This window comes from Pseudophryne corroboree, chromosome 2 (genome assembly GCF_028390025.1).
Source record: "Pseudophryne corroboree isolate aPseCor3 chromosome 2, aPseCor3.hap2, whole genome shotgun sequence".
NCBI lineage: Eukaryota > Metazoa > Chordata > Amphibia > Anura > Myobatrachidae > Pseudophryne > Pseudophryne corroboree.
In genome coordinates this window covers 855,022,949-855,039,988 of record NC_086445.1, presented here as the reverse complement: position 1 = coordinate 855,039,988, position 17,040 = coordinate 855,022,949, and the positions used below count along the sequence as shown (strand labels likewise).

The 17,040-nt window shown below is 45.3% G+C and overlaps 1 long non-coding RNA gene across 1 annotated transcript; it reads right to left on the bottom strand.

The window, feature by feature from the left end:
- Window positions 1–4,812: 4,812 nt before the first annotated feature.
- On the bottom strand, window positions 4,813–14,178 carry LOC135051315 (uncharacterized). Its single transcript, XR_010242182.1, has 2 exons — window positions 13,921–14,178; window positions 4,813–5,247 (listed from the first exon to the last, which is right to left on the bottom strand). It is a non-coding gene; the product is annotated as an uncharacterized LOC135051315 (long non-coding RNA).
- Window positions 14,179–17,040: the final 2,862 nt, after the last annotated feature.

Sequence of the window (17,040 nt, the reverse complement as noted above, 5' to 3'; positions counted from 1 at the left end):
CGGGTCCGAGCCATACTCGGATTCTCCCGTATGGCTCGGTTAACTCGAGCGCGCCCGAACGTCATCATCCCGCTGTCGGATTCTCGCGAGATTCGGATTCTATATAAGCAGCCGCGCGTCGCCGCCATTTTCACTCGTGCATTGGAAATGTTAGGGAGAGGACGTGGCTGTCGTCCTCTCCGTTATTGTGGAACTTGATTGTGCTTTATTGCTTAATTGTGGGGAGGACTGGGGAGCAGCTGTATAATATAGGAGGAGTACAGTGCAGAGTTTTGCTGATCAGTGACCACCAGTTTTATCCGTTCTCTGCCTGAAAAAAACGCTCCTTATCTGTGCTCAGTGTGCTGCATATATCTGTGCTCACACTGCTTAATTGTGGGGACTGGGGAGCAGCTGTATTATATAGCAGGAGTACAGTGCAGAGCTTTGCTGACAGTGACCACCAGTATACGTTGTCTGCCTGAAAAACACTCCATATCTGTGCTCAGTGTGCTGCTTTATTGTGGGGACTGGGGACCACCAGTATAATATTATATAGGAGGAGTACAGTGCAGAGTTTTGCTGACCAGTGACCACCAGTATATAATATATAGCATTACGGTACAGTAGGCCACTGCTGTACCTACCTCTGTGTCGTCATTAAGTATACTATCCGTCTACATTCTATACCTGTGGTGCATTTTAGTTTTGCAGTTTGCTGACACAGTGACCACCAGTATATATAGCAGTACGGTACGGAAGGCCACTGCTGTACCTACCTCTGTGTCGTCATTAAATATACTAACCATCTAGATTCTATACCTGTGGTGCATTTCAGTTGTGCAGTTTGCTGACACAGTGACCACCAGTATACTATATATAGCAGTACTGTACGGAAGGCCACTGCTGTACCTACCTCTGTGTCGTCATTAAGTATACTATCCGTCTACATTCTATACCTGTGGTGCATTTTAGTTTTGCAGTTTGCTGACACAGTGACCACCAGTATATATAGCAGTACGGTACGGAAGGCCACTGCTGTACCTACCTCTGTGTCGTCATTAAGTATACTATCCATCTACATTCTATACCTGTGGTGCATTTTAGTTTTGCAGTTTGCTGACACAGTGACCACCAGTATATATAGCAGTACGGTACGGAAGGCCACTGCTGTACCTACCTCTGTGTCGTCATTAAGTATACATCTTATTCTATACGTGTGGTGCATTTTAGTTTTGCAGTTTGCTGACACAGTGACCACCAGTATATATAGCAGTATGGTACGGAAGGCCACTGCTGTACCTACCTCTGTGTCGTCATTAAGCATACTATCCATCTACATTCTATACCTGTGGTGCATTTTAGTTTTGCAGTTTGCTGACACAGTGACCACCAGTATATATAGCAGTACGGTACGGAAGGCCACTGCTGTACCTACCTCTGTGTCGTCATTAAGTATACTATCCATCTACATTCTATACCTGTGGTGCATTTTAGTTTTGCAGTTTGCTGACACAGTGACCACCAGTATATATAGCAGTACGGTACGGAAGGCCACTGCTGTACCTACCTCTGTGTCGTCATTAAGTATACTATCCATCTACATTCTATACCTGTGGTGCATTTTAGTTTTGCAGTTTGCTGACACAGTGACCACCAGTATATATAGCAGTACGGTACGAAAGGTCACTGCTGTACCTACCTCTGTGTCGTCATTAAGTATACTATCCCTCTACATTCTATACCTGTGGTGCATTTTAGTTTTGCAGTTTGCTGACACAGTGACCACCAGTATATATAGCAGTACGGTACGAAAGGTTACTGCTGTACCTACCTCTGTGTCGTCATTAAGTATACTATCCCTCTACATTCTATACCTGTGGTGCATTTTAGTTTTGCAGTTTGCTGACACAGTGACCACCAGTATATATAGCAGTACGGTACGGAAGGCCACTGCTGTACCTACCTCTGTGTCGTCATTAAGTATACTATCCATCTACATTCTATACCTGTGGTGCATTTTAGTTTTGCAGTTTGCTGACACAGTGACCACCAGTATATATAGCAGTACGGTACGGAAGGCCACTGCTGTACCTACCTCTGTGTCGTCATTAAGTATACTATCCATCTACATTCTATACCTGTGGTGCATTTTAGTTTTGCAGTTTGCTGACACAGTGACCACCAGTATATATAGCAGTACGGTACGGAAGGTCACTGCTGTACCTACCTCTGTGTCGTTATTAAGTATACTATCCCTCTACATTCCATACCTGTGGTGCATTTTAGTTTTGCAGTTTGCTGACACAGTGACCACCAGTATATATAGCAGTACGGTACGGAAGGCCACTGCTGTACCTACCTCTCTGTCGTCATTAAGTATACTATCCATCTACATTCTATATCTGTGGTGCATTTTAGTTTTGCAGTTTGCTGACACAGTGACCACCAGTATATATAGCAGTACGGTACGGAAGGCCACTGCTGTACCTACCTCTGTGTCGTCATTAAGTATACTATCCATCTACATTCTATACCTGTGGTGCATTTTAGTTTTGCAGTTTGCTGACACAGTGACCACCAGTATATATAGCAGTACGGTACGGAAAGCCGCTTAGCTTAGTCACACAGCGACCTTGGTGCGCCTCTTTTTTTCTTTGCATCATGTGCTGTTTGGGGACAATTTTTTTGAAGTGCCATCCTGTCTGACACTGCAGTGCCACTCCTAGATGGGCCAGGTGTTTATGTCGGCCACTTGTGTCGCTTAGCTTAGTCACACAGCGACCTTGGTGCACCTCTTTTTTTCTTTTCATCATGTGCTGTTTGGGGACTATTTTTTTGAAGTGCCATCCTGCCTGACACTGCAGTGCCACTCCTAGATGGGCCAGGTGTTTGTGTCGGCCACTTGTGTCGCTTAGCTTAGCCATCCAGCGACCTCAGTGCAAATTTTAGGACTAAAAATAATATTGTGAGGTGTTCAGAATAGACTGGAAATGAGTGGAAATTATGGTAATTGAGGTTAATAATACTATGGGATCAAAATGACCCCCACATTCTATGATTTAAGCTGTTTTTTAGGGTTTTTTTAAAAAAAACACCCGAATCCAAAACACACCCGAATCCGACAAAAAAATTTTGGTGAGGTTTTGCCAAAACGCGTCTGAATCCAAAACACGGCCACGGAACCGAATCCAAAACCAAAACACAAAACCCGAAAAATGTCCGGTGTACATCACTAATATTGACCACATTATTTTAAGGAGAATTATAAACAAAAACAACAACTTCAGGAGAATATCAAATGGGTAATATGGGGAGAAGGTGGGGGTGAGGAGTAGGGGGGAGAAAGAGAGGGGAGGGGACCACGATACAGTCTCATAATGACAAACATACAGAGAGCTTTCAAATGAAGAATGAGAACAGGAAAGAAGAAGAGAAAAGATAGAAAAAATAGAAAAGACAAGATATCAATATGGGAAGCGGAAGCAAGAAGAAGGGGTGGAACAATAGTTGTCGTCCATGGGTCCACGTGAAAAGTTAAAAATAAGAGGTGGGGGATGTTGGTCTACGCTCTGCCAGGAGCCAGGGGGTCCAAACCTGAGGAAAAGCATATCCTCATGGAGGTAATATGTAATCTCCTTTATTGCTGCAATGTGCCAGATTCTGGTCTTAAGTGCAGAGAGAAGAGGGGGAGAACTTTTTTTCAAATTGAGAGCAATTAGTGATTTTGCTGCTGTTAAAATATGTGTTGCCAGTTTTTTAGAAAATTTGTAAACGGCCGGAGTGGGGTAGCACAGTAGAAAAACCCAGGAATCTTTCGGAACAGGGGTTTCCAGAAGGGAATTCAGGAGGGCATGAACCAAGTCCCAAAAGGGGACAATGATTGGACAGGTACACAATATATGGATCATAGTGCTTCTGCATCCCCAACCCCTCCAGCATTTCGGAGACGAGGACGGGAAGAGCTTATTGAGTGTATCAGGAGTATAATTCCAATGGTAACAGATTTTGTATGCTGTCTCTTTGATATTGGTTGCAATAGAGCTTTTTGCTATCCCCAGTCTCATGTCGTCCCAGTCCTCAGCTTCCAGGGGAGGGCCAGGATCCCATTCCCAAGCAGTTTCATGGGATCTGGAGGAGGGAAGGGTGGCATCTAGTAGGAGGCCATAAAGCTGGGAAATTAAGCCTTTGGAAAGGGGGTGCTTTTTACATATATTTTCAAAGGGGGTAAGGTCGTGAAGTACTCTGGGTGAGGGTAGAGAGCATAGAAAGTGGCGAATTTGTAGAAATTCAAAGGGGTTGAGTGTTTGTGAAAGGGTTTTCATTTGCAGATCAAGCAGGGACAACCATTGGCCCTGGTTGGCAAAATCAGCTAGGAATTTAAACCCAAGTTGAGTCCAAATACTGAATCTCGTAACAGAGTCCAATTTTTTGACATTACGCCAGGTAGAGTCCCCCTTTTACACATTACGGCAGAAATTAAGGTTATTTCTGCATCACAATCAGGCACATTTGTAAGGGGACTAGCAATAAACAGTCAAAAAAAGGTGTTTTTTTTTAAGCATACTTGTAACTTAAAGCTCTGCAGTCAAATTCCATAGACATTAGGTAGAAATGTACTGATTCAATATGCGAAAGTCACAGCTAAGAGAGAGTGAGAGTGAGTCACAGCAGAAAGGGACCACGGTGTATTTGTGCCTAAAATTAGCCCAAACAAGGTTTCCCAAGTAGAAGAGTACTCTTTTAGCAAGAAAGTGTATAGTAGCACTATTTTAAGTTCATAGCAATAGATAATATCAATCTCAGGAAAACAGATACAAATTACATACAGTATACAATATAATAGCTATTATTTTATTTTAAAGGTAGGTAAACTGAGTTATTGAACTACAGTGTTGAATTCACATGGTATATTTTCTGCTGACAAACAGTGAACGTTTTAGTCCAGCACGATAAGTGGGTGTTTCCACTCATGCAAAAGTCTTAAATTCCATTTATTTAGCTATAAGTTTCACTACCCAAATCAATGGAAGTAGCTGCACCCTGAACCACATAAGAAGTGTGGGGATTGGGAGCCGGAAAACTACAGCTGCTGCTCCAGTGCCTGCATTTCAGGAGCCGTCCACTGTAAATCCCCCAGCTCCGATCGCTGCCGTAATGACCCAGCAGCATGCAAAGAGGATAGCAGGTAGATAGCAGGTAGAGGCCAATTGTGCTGTGTGCCATGCACTGTCCGCGCACACCTGGTTACAGCCCTGTAGCAAACAACTGGATAAAATAAGGTAGGTGTGTTGAAATAAGGTACAATCCAATCGCACACCTTAATTATTAAAAATAATAATAATAATGCTCATTAGCACATATAAAACTGAGCAGCCACAATAATTTAATAACGGGCAATGTTTATAAATCTAGATACGCATACACAAAACATTATTATCTCATTCCAGTTTAATTAAGTGTATAGTATACAAATAAACAATTCATGTTTCAATTACAATGGTGGCTCTAATATGTAATAAGCTCACTATAAATAACTATAACAGACAGTGGAATTCATAGAAAGGCAATGGAAGAGTAAGCAATTCAGAAAAAGCAGCCTAATTGCAAAAGCTTCACATTAACTAGGACTGAGATCGAGTTAGATGAAAAAAAGCCTGAGGGGAACAAAGAGATAAAGGAGATACTTACTAGAATATGGGGTCTATTTACTAAGCCTTGTGTGAAGATAATGTGGACGGAGGTAAGCTACCAGCCAATCAGCTCCTAACTGCCATGTCACAGGCTGGCTTTGAAAAAGGACAGTTACGAGCTCATTGGCTGGTACTTTATCTTCGTCCACTTTATCTCCACACAAGTCTTAGTAAATAGATCCGCTTATCCTTATAACAGCCAAACGTGCTTGTGGCTCAGCGCCAAGGAGACATAGCACACACCCTGTGAATCCTTATAACAGTGCCTGAAATGAATGTGACATCACTTCCTGTCTATTGAAACTATAATAAGAATTTACTTACCGATAATTCTATTTCTCGGAGTCCGTAGTGGATGCTGGGGTTCCTGAAAGGACCATGGGGAATAGCGGCTCCGCAGGAGACAGGGCACAAAAGTAAAGCTTTTACAGGTCAGGTGGTGTGTACTGGCTCCTCCCCCTATGACCCTCCTCCAGACTCCAGTTAGGTACTGTGCCCGGACGAGCGTACACAATAAGGGAGGATTTTGAATCCCGGGTAAGACTCATACCAACCACACCAATCACACCGTACAACTTGTGATCTAAACCCAGTTAACAGTATGATAACAGAGGAGCCTCTGAAAGATGGCTTCCTAAACAATAACCCGAATTAGTTAACAATAACTATGTACAAGTATTGCAGATAATCCGCACTTGGGATGGGCGCCCAGCATCCACTACGGACTCCGAGAAATAGAATTATCGGTAAGTAAATTCTTATTTTCTCTATCGTCCTAAGTGGATGCTGGGGTTCCTGAAAGGACCATGGGGATTATACCAAAGCTCCCAAACGGGCGGGAGAGTGCGGATGACTCTGCAGCACCGAATGAGAGAACTCCAGGTCCTCCTTTGCCAGGGTATCAAATTTGTAAAAATTTACAAACGTGTTCTCCCCTGACCACGTAGCTGCTCGGCAGAGTAGTAATGCTGAGACCCCTCGGGCAGCCGCCCAAGATGAGCCCACCTTCCTTGCGGAATGGGCCTTAACAGATTTAGGCTGTGGCAGGCCTGCCACAGAATGTACAAGTTGAATTTTGTTACAAATCCAACGAGCAATCGACTGCTTAGAAGCAGGTGCACCCAACTTGTTGGGTGCATACAGTATAAACAGCGAGTCAGATTTTCTGACTCCAGCCGTCCTTTAAATGTATATTTTTAAGGCTCTGACAACGTCCAACAACTTGGAGTCCTTCAAGTCGTCTGTAGCCGCAGGCACTACAATAGGCTGGTTCAGGTGAAACGCTGATACCACCTTAGGGAGAAAATGCGGACGCGTCCGCAGCTCTGCCCTATGTCGAATGGAAAATTAAATAAGGGCTTTTATAAAACAAAGCCGCCAGTTCAGATACTCTCCCGGCCGAAGCCAGGGCCAGTAACATAGTCACTTTCCATGTGAGATATTTCAAATCCACCTTCTTTAGTGGTTCAAACCAATTTGATTTGAGGAAATCTAAAACTACATTTAGATCCCACGGTGCCACCTTAGGCACCACAGGAGGCTGTATATGCAGTACTCCTTTGATAAAAATCTGGACCTCAGGGACTGAGGCCAATTCTTTTTGGAAGAATATTGATAGGGCCGAAATTTGAACCTTAATAGATCCCAATTTGAGACCCATAGACAATCCTGATTGCAGGAAATGTAGGAAAACGACCCAGTTGAAATTCCTCCATCGGAGCACTCCGCTGCTCGCACCACGCAACATATTTTCGCCAAATACGGCGATAATGCTTCGCGGTGACTTCCTTCCTTGCCTTTATCAAGGTAGGAATGACTTCTTCTGGAATGCCTTTTCCTTTTAGGATCTGGCATTCAAACGCCATGCCGTCAAACGCAGCCGCGGTAAGTCTTGAAAAAGACAAGTACCCTGCTGAAGCAGGTCCCTTCTCAGAAGTAGAGGCCACGGATCGTCCGTGACCATCTCTTGAAGTTCCGGGTACCAAGTCCTTCTTGGCCAATCCGGAGCCACTAGTCTTACTCCACTTTGCCGTATAATCCTCAATACCTTTGGTATGAGAGGCAGAGGAGGAAACACATATACCGACTGGTACACCCAAGGTGTTACCAGCGCGTCCACAGCTATTGCCTGCGGATCTCTTGACCTGGCGCAATACCTGTCCAGTGTTTTGTTGAGGCGAGACGCCATCATGTCCACCATTGGTTTTACCCAACGGTTTAATAGCATGTGGAAAACTTCTGGATGAAGTCTCCACTCTCCCGGGTGAAGGTCGTGTCTGCTGAGGAAGTCTGCTTCCCAGTTGTCCACGCCCGGGATGAATACTGCTGACAGTGCTATCACGTGATTCTCCGCCCAGCGAAGGATCCTGGCAGCTTCTGCCATTGCCCTCCTGCTTCTTGTGCCGCCCTGTCTGTTTACATGGGCGACTGCCGTGATGTTGTCCGACTGGATCAACACCGGTCTTCCTTGAAGCAGAGGTTCCGCCTGGCTTAGAGCATTGTAGATTGCTCTTAGTTCCAGAATGCTTATGTGAAGAGACTTTTTCAGGCTCGACCACACTCCCTGGAAATTTCTTCCCTGTGTGACTGCTCCCCAGCCTCTCTGGCTGGCACCCGTGGTCACCAGGATCCAATCCTGCATGCCGAATCTGCGGCCCTCCATAGATGAGCCTCCTGCAACCACCACAGAAGGGATACCCTTGTCCTCGGCGACAGGGTTATCCGCAGGTGCATCTGAAGATGCGACCCTGACCATTTGTCCAACAGATCCCTTTGCATGGAATCTGCCGAAAGGGATTGCTTCGTAAGAAGCTACCATTTTTTCCCAGGACTCTTGTGCATTGATGTACAGACACCTTTCCTGGTTTTAGGAGGTTCCTGACCAGGTCAGATAACTCCTTGGCTTTTTCTTCGGGAAGAAAAACCTTTTCTGAACTGTGTCCAGAATCATCCCCAGGAACAGCAGACGAGTTGTCGGCATTAATTGGGATTTTGGAATATTCAGAATCCATCCGTGCTGCTTTAGCACCTCTTGAGATAGTGCTAAACCCATCTCTAGCTGTTCTCTGGACCTTGCCCTTATTAGGAGATCGTCCAAGTATGGGATAATTAATACGCCTTTTCTTCGAAGAAGAAATATTATCTCGGCCATTACCTTTGTAAAGACCCGAGGTGCCGTGGACAAACCAAACGGCAGCGTCTGAAACTGATAGTGACAGTTTTGTACAACGAACCTGAGGTACCCCTGGTGTGAGGGGTAATTGGAACGTGGAGATACGCATCCTTGATGTCCAAGGATACCATAAAGTCCCCTTCTTCCAGGTTCGCTATCACTGCTCTGAGTGACTCCATCTTGAACTTGAACTTCTTTATGTACAGGTTCAAGGACTTCAGATTTAGAATAGGCCTTACCGAGCCATCCGGCTTCGGTACCACAAAAAGAGTGGAATAATACCCCTTCCCTTGTTGTAGAAGAGGTACCTTGACTATCACCTGCTGAGAATACAGCTTGTGAATGGCTTCCAAAACCGTCTCCCTTTCTGAGGGGGACGTTGGTAAAGCAGACTTCAGGAAACGGCGAGGTGGCTCTGTCTCTAATTTCAACCTGTACCCCTGAGATATTATCTGCAGGATCCAGGGATTTACCTGCGAGTGAGCCCACTGCGCGCTGTAATTCTTGAGACGACCGCCTACCGCCCCCGAGTCCGCTTGCGAAGCCCCAGCGTCATGCTGAGGCTTTTGTAGAAGCCGGGGAGGGCTTCTGTTCCTGGGAAGGAGCTGCCTGTTGCTGTCTCTTCCCTCGTCCTCTGCCTCGTGGCAGATATGAATAGCCCTTTGCTCTCTTATTTTTAAAGGAACGAAAAGGCTGCGGTTGAAAGGTCGGTGCCTTTTTCTGTTGGGGAGTGACTTGAGGTAGAAAGGTGGATTTCCCGGCCGTAGCCGTGGCCACCAAATCCGATAGACCGACCCCAAATAACTCCTCTACGCATCGCCTGTCCACTGTCGTGTCCATAAAGCTCTTCTGGCCGAAATGGACATAGCACTTACCCGTGATGCCAGTGTGCAGATATCTCTCTGTGCATCACGCATATAAAGAAATGCATCCTTTATTTGTTCTAACGACAGTAAAATATTGTCCCTGTCCAGGGTATCAATATTTTCGATCAGGGACTCTGACCAAACTACCCCAGCACTGCACATCCAGGCAGTCGCAATAGCTGGTCGTAGTATAACACCTGCATGTGTGTATATACCTTTTTGGATATTTTCCATCCTCCTATCTGATGGATCTTTAAGTGCGGCCGTCTCAGGAGAGGGTAACGCCACTTGTTTTGATAAGCGTGTTAGCGCTTTGTCCACCCTAGGAGGTGTTTCCCAGCGCTCCCTAACCTCTGGCGGGAAAGGGTATAAAGCCAATAACTTCTTTGAAATTAGCAGTTTTTTATCGGGGCACCCCACGCTTCATCACACACGTCATTTAATTCTTCTGATTCGGTAAAAACTACTGGTAGTTTTTTCACACCCCACATAATACCCTGTTTAGTGGTACCTGTAGTATCAGCTAAATGTAACATCTCCTTTATTGCCAAAATCATATAACGTGTGGCCCTTTTGGAAAATACGGTTGATTCGTCACCTTCACTACCGGAATCAGTGCCTGTGTCTGGGTCTGTGTCGACCGACTGAGGCAAGGGGCGTTTTACAGCCCCTGACGGTGTTTGAGGCGCCTGGACAGGCACTAAGTGAGTGTCCGGCCGCCTCATGTCGGCAAACGACTGCTTAAGCGAGTTGACGCTATCCCGTAATTCCACAAATAAAGGCATCCATTCTGGTGTCGACCCCCTAGAAGGTGACATCCTCATATTTGGCAATTGCTCCGCCTCCACACCAATAACGTCCTCATACATGTCGACACACACGTACCGACACACAGCAGACACACAAGGAATGCTCTATACGAAGACAGGACCCACTAGCCCTTTGGGGAGACAGAGGGAGAGTCTGCCAGCACACACCAAAAAGCGCTATATATGACAGGGATAGCCTTATGATTAAGTGCTCCCTTATAGCTGCTTTTATATTAATATATTGCCATTTATTTTGCCCCCCCTCTCTGTTATACCCTGTTTCTGTAGTGCAGTGCAGGGGAGAGACCCGGGAGCCTTCCTGACCAGCGGAGCTGTGACAGAAAATGGCGCCGTGTGCTGAGGAGATAGGCCCCGCCCCTTTTCCGGCGGGCTCGTCTCCCGCTATTTAGTACATTTAGGCAGGGGTAAATATCTCCATATAGCCTCTGGGGCTATATGTGAGGTATTTTTAGCCTTTTTAAAGGTTTACATTTGCCTCCCAGGGCGCCCCCCCCCAGCGCCCTGCACCCTCAGTGACTGCCGTGTGAAGTGTGCTGAGAGGAAAATGGCGCACAGCTGCAGTGCTGTGCGCTACCTTAAGAAGACTGCAGGAGTCTTCAGCCGCCGATTCTGGACCTCTTCTTGCTTCAGCATCTGTGAGGGGGCCGGCGGCGTGGCTCCGGTGACCATCCAGGCTGTACCTGTGATCGTCCCTCTGGAGCTTCATGTCCAGTAGCCAAGAAGCCAATCCATCCTGCACGCAGGTGAGTTCACTTCTTCTCCCCTCTGTCCCTCGTTGCAGTGATCCTGTTGCCAGCAGGAATCACTGTAAAATAAAAAACCTAAGCTAAACTCTCTAAGCAGCTCTTTATGAGAGCCACCTAGAATTGCACCCTTCTCGGCCGGGCACAAAAATCTAACTGGAGTCTGGAGGAAGGTCATAGGGGGAGGAGCCAGTACACACCACCTGACCTGTAAAAGCTTTACTTTTGTGCCCTGTCTCCTGCGGAGCCGCTATTCCCCATGGTCCTTTCAGGAACCCCAGCATCCACTTAGGACGATAGAGAAATAAAGATTTTACAGCTTCACTAAGCTACAATGTATTCTTCTGGCAATTAATCCTTATTGAATAATACATTTAGAGCGTCACTTTATTAGGTGACTTCCTAATTTAAGTTATAGAGTTCTTATCTGTTTTTATTCGTGTGTTACCCATAGTACTTTGTTGCAATGATAGTCTCCCATAATACCCCAGTGGATTTTAATGACGTTATCAAAATGTATGACAGGTATACATAGCCCACCTAGGGGATGTTAAAACTACGAATCATCTTTGGATGGATCGCAAGCCAGGAGCACGGGACGGCGCTTCCTGTCTGCATTCCATCCTCTGACAGTGAGACGCACTGCTTCATCTCCGGTAAATTCCCCATCAAATTCTACTTATAATTTGGTCCATGGGATAGTTACAAACCAGGAGCGCTGTTTGTGTTCCCGCCTCCGGCGGTGCAACGCACCTCATCACTTACAAACCAGGAGCGTGATATCGTGCTTCCTGTTTGTGCTCCTGCCTCCGGCGGTGGAACGCATCGCATCACTTCCGGTAATTTCCCCGATCTGCGTTCCACCTGTATTTAGTGGAACGTATCCCAGTAGCGTCTATTCTGAAAGTGATAAATAATATTCCCAAGTTAGATCTAAGAGGGAGTCTGTGGAAATTATATATTTACTTGTATCTGTGACTTAAATTATGATAATACATTGCCGATTTAGGTATTTTATATCTTAAATATTAACTTACATTTTTTTTTTCTTTATAAATTTACAAATTAGGCAGTTTGTGATAAGGCTAAAAGGGCCATTCTAATATATTACATTTTTATGTTTTTCTCTTCTATTATCACTAACCTATCTAATACCACATAACTATACTTCCTACTTGTGCTCCACCATCAAAAGGTGGTCCGCATCAAGGTCCATTTCATATAGAGAGGAACATATAAAACTACTTCTCGATTCCTATTATGTCTATCAATGAAAAGAGGGGCCACAAAGGACTTTGCACCTGTACGTCGCGCATGCGCATTGCGGTGCATACACATGCGCAGAAATTACGATTTTTAGCCTGATCGCTGCGATGCAAACAACGGCAGATAGCGATCAACTCGGAATGACCCTCATTATTCTATTGTAAGGTTAGTTCTAAACTTTATTAGTTCTAAACTTTATCATAAAACATCAGAAGTTCTAAACTTTATCCTAAAACACCAGAAGGGACTAATATTGTTGCATAGAGGGAACTTTTATTCCTTATTCGTCAATCTCACCCCTAATTGTACAGAGATAATAATATCCTTATATTTCTGAAACAAATACCACAAAGAGAGCTATATAAAAAGTAAACCATTGTCGCTAATAACCTCACTACAGGGAATTGGAACCTGTCCTATATTGATGTTAATTTTTACAAAAATGAAACAATATCAATGTTCTCGTTTAGCCCTTTTGGACAATGCTAATTCCCTATCACCTCCTCTAGGGTTTGGTCTTATATGTTCAATGATTGTAAAAGAAAAGTCTTTTAAATCTGAATTATGACAGTCTGACAAATGTTTGGGTAAGTTATGGGTCATATACAGGGCCGGTGCAAGGGTGTTCGGCGCCTCCCTGCAAACTATAAATTTGCGTCCTCCCTCCCATACTTAATAAAGGGACAGTGCGCACCGAAGTCGCACGCCACAAGAAGCGGGTGGGGTGTGGCCACACAATAGTACCAATTCAAATTACTCCACAAAGTAGCACAATCTTGTTCACATTACACCGCACATTGGGGATCATTCCGACCCGTTCGCACGCAGAGGTTCTTCGCTGTGGAGCAAACGGGTCGGAACTACGTGCGTTGTTGCCTGGCGACGGCCGTCGCCGGGAAGCGACGCCGCAAGCGAGAAATGTGATCGCATCGGCGATCGCAAGAAGACGGACAGGCAGGAGGCGTTCCGGGGCGGATACTCACCATTTTCCAGGCGTGGTGAGTCCAACGCAGGCGGATCCAGGCGTTTGGAGGGCGGATGTCTGACGTCACAGCCGGGAACATCATTGTTGGATCCGTCGCACTGGTGAGTAGCTGCAGGGCTGGTCTTGTTTTGCAGGAAACTTTTTTAGCATAGCAGGGTTGCACAAGCGATCGCATCCCTGCTATGCTAAAATACACTCCCCCATAGATATGAGATAGATAAATAGATAGATAGACACATAGATAAATAGATAGATAATAGGCAGACACATAGATAGATAGATAGATAGATAGATAGATAGATAGATAAATAGATAATTGGCAGATAGATAGATAGATAGATAGATAGATAGATAGACAGACATTCACATATAAAAAGAAAATTCACTTTAGTTCCTCTGTACTGGCCCCAGGCAGCAGTCTCTCGTTTGTTCCTGAGTCCTCAGGTGATGAGATGGCTCCGTCCATAGAAGTGGGGGCATCTAGTGGCTCCTGGCAGAACTGCAGTCAGCTGTGACTGCAGCTCTCTGCTCCCGAAGCCGTCCTTTGCTGGTCCCGCCCCCACACCTCCTCCTGCTAGTGTCACAGCGCTGACACAGGACGGGAGGAGATGTCATCAGCAGCGGGGCTGGAGTGGGGGACAAGAAGATCCGCAATCCAGGCTGCCGGCTGCCGCTGCTTGTACAGTGATAGGCGCAGCGGCAGCCGGCAAGAACAGCGCACAGTGAAGGGATGCAGAGCAGTTAGAGCGCCTCTCCTGCCTGGCGCCTACCTGCAGTGCATCCCTTCGCTGAGCGGGTTCCGCCGGCTCTGGTCATATACTTAGAAGATGTTCCTGTATGCGTAATTTGACATTTCTTTTTGTCTTCCCCATATATGACAATTTGCATCCGCAACTAATTTTATAGATTACAAAGTTTGAATTGTAGTTGACATTATCTTTTAATCTATAAGTGTGACCATTATCCAACTCGCACACAGAAGGAGTTTTCTCCATATACTTGCAACAAATGTACTTGTTGCAAGTATGGCTTCCTATCCTAGGAGTAATGGTGTGTAGTCAAAATCGTAAGAAAAGTCAAAATCGTAAGAAAAGTTAGTGCAGATCGCAAGGTGAAAGTCAACTTGCGATCCCGATTCGATGCCGATGCGCGGTCCCATGTGGTCGGCATCGCAAGCCTAGATAGACTGTGCAGGCAAGTCAATTTTGACTATCTCTAGAGAGAGTCTAAATTGACACTTAGGGGGTAATTCCAAGTTGATCGCAGCAGGAACTTTTTTTTAGCAGTTGGGCAAAACCATGTGCACTGCAGGGGAGGCAGATATAACATGTGCAGCGAGAGATAGATTTGGGTGTGGTGAGTTCAATCTGCAATCTAAATTGCAGTGTAAAAATAAAGCAGCCAGTATTTACCCTGCACAGAAACAAAATAACCCACCCAAATCTAACTCTCTCTGCAAATGTTATATCTGCCCCCCCTGCAGTGCACATGGTTTTGCCCAACTGCTAAAATTTTTCCTGCTGCGATCAACTTGGAATTACCCCCTTAGCCAAAATCGCACATAGTCAGTATCGCAAGCACAGTCATTGGGGGAGAGTTCAGGGCCGTCTTAACAGTAGAGTAGGCCCCTGGGCACAGCAATGCACTGGGCCCCCTACCCATCCTTCAGAGTAAGGGTGGGGATGCTGTCAGCGGCAGCTTTGATGTCCCACGGGCAGTAGGGGGTGTTCTATCTTCTGCTCAGCATGTAGGACCTGGAGCAGTAATTTCTGCTAATTTCACCTTTACTCACAGATGGGGCTAAACTGTAGAAGGGGGCATTGGGCTGAATGAAGGGGCCCTGGTACATGACTTCCAGGGTGGTAGGGGTGTTTAATACGTAGGGAAGGGGTGGATAGTGGAGTGGGCTTAATATTTATAATTTTTTGGTGGGAGGGCAGCTTGCTTGACTGCAGATATCTCAAGTTCCTGAAAATGTATTTCTTAGCTTTAAATGGGATAAAAAATTAGAGAGTCCCACCTTTCAGAAGTTTCTGGGGACCTGGGGATCAGAGTTCAGGAGCCAGAGCAATTTACCAACGAAAATCTAAAACTGCATATTAGGCGTGTGGAGTTGAAGCAGGGACCATCTGCTTGAAGGCTGATATCTCTGGTTCTGGGATAGCAGAGACAAGATGCCAGTGTTCACTGAAAGGGGAGAGTCGCCGCTTTTGGATTATACCCTCAGAAAAACTCTAAGTCAGACAGAACCCGAGATATCTGGCTGGGAAGAGCAATTAACAGGCTTGGATGGGGACCACTGGTTTCAAGTCGGATATCTCCGGTTCCCCAGGGCCGATTTTCAAAAATCTGGTAACGCTGGAAAGAGGGGACCCTCAGCTATCAGCCTAGGGCCCTTAAACTCCTGGGGCCCCTGGGCAAGAGCCCATTGAGCCCATACGAAAAGACGGCCCTGGGAGAGTTAAATGTTTGAAAACTCGGTTGGGGGTCTTTTTTTCCAATCTAATAGACAGGGAAAAAAAGAAACCCAACTGACTTTTTCAAACATTTGAATTCCACTCATTATGTGCTTGCGATGCCGACTTAGCCCATGTCGCATAGTGAGAATTGGGCATAGCCCGAATATCACCCTGTGTATGGGCCTTAAGGAAGGGGCCTACTTTTATTTCTTCTGTAGTACCTCTTTTGGACTTTAGTTTACTTAGTGCCAACATATTTTTTAAAATTGTTGGCACTTTTTAAAATTACTTGTAGTTTTTGTGGTAGATTGAAACCTAAGACTGGGTCTTTAAGTAGGATATATTTATATATACATTTTTCAGTCTCCTTTCTGTTCCAGTATTCACATGGTGTTTTGTCAATATGTCATTGGCATAGCTGTCTGTACTTAAAATCAGAATAGTTTTCAATATGTATATTATTAGTAAGACTTCAGCCTCTAAGCTTTTATTAGAGTGCTGGGGCTATATATAATTGGCATATCTGTGTCACAGTGCATACTTTTCCCTAATTTACACAGTACAGAAGCAGGGGCACATCTAGAGAGGAGGAGGCCTGTGTGCAGGCTCCATCTGGGCTTACTCCTCTCTAGCTGGCAGCGCTGTAGCTCTGGGCACTGTCCCAAAGCCTATAGCGCATGCGCAGATCTCCAGGAAATGGCACAGCAGCCATTTTCCCAGTGATTTTCCTACTGCGCATGTGCAAAACACTGGGAAATTGTGCCATACCATGCTGCTGTGCCATGGGACTCTGTAGGAGACACGTGTGCACTGCACACACTGCACCCATTATAAATACGCCAGTGTACAGAAGAATTATGTTTCTATGTTACTAATATGGTCGGAGTTGTATTATATGTAGTATGGTTGGACTGCAACAAAAATGTGTTTATTTTCTAGATAACTTCTGTATTACAACTAGTTTAGTCTTATTATCTGCATGTCATATGTTTGTCATTCTGCCAAACATGCTGCAAACCTGAGGCACTATTCCAATTATGCTGTGAA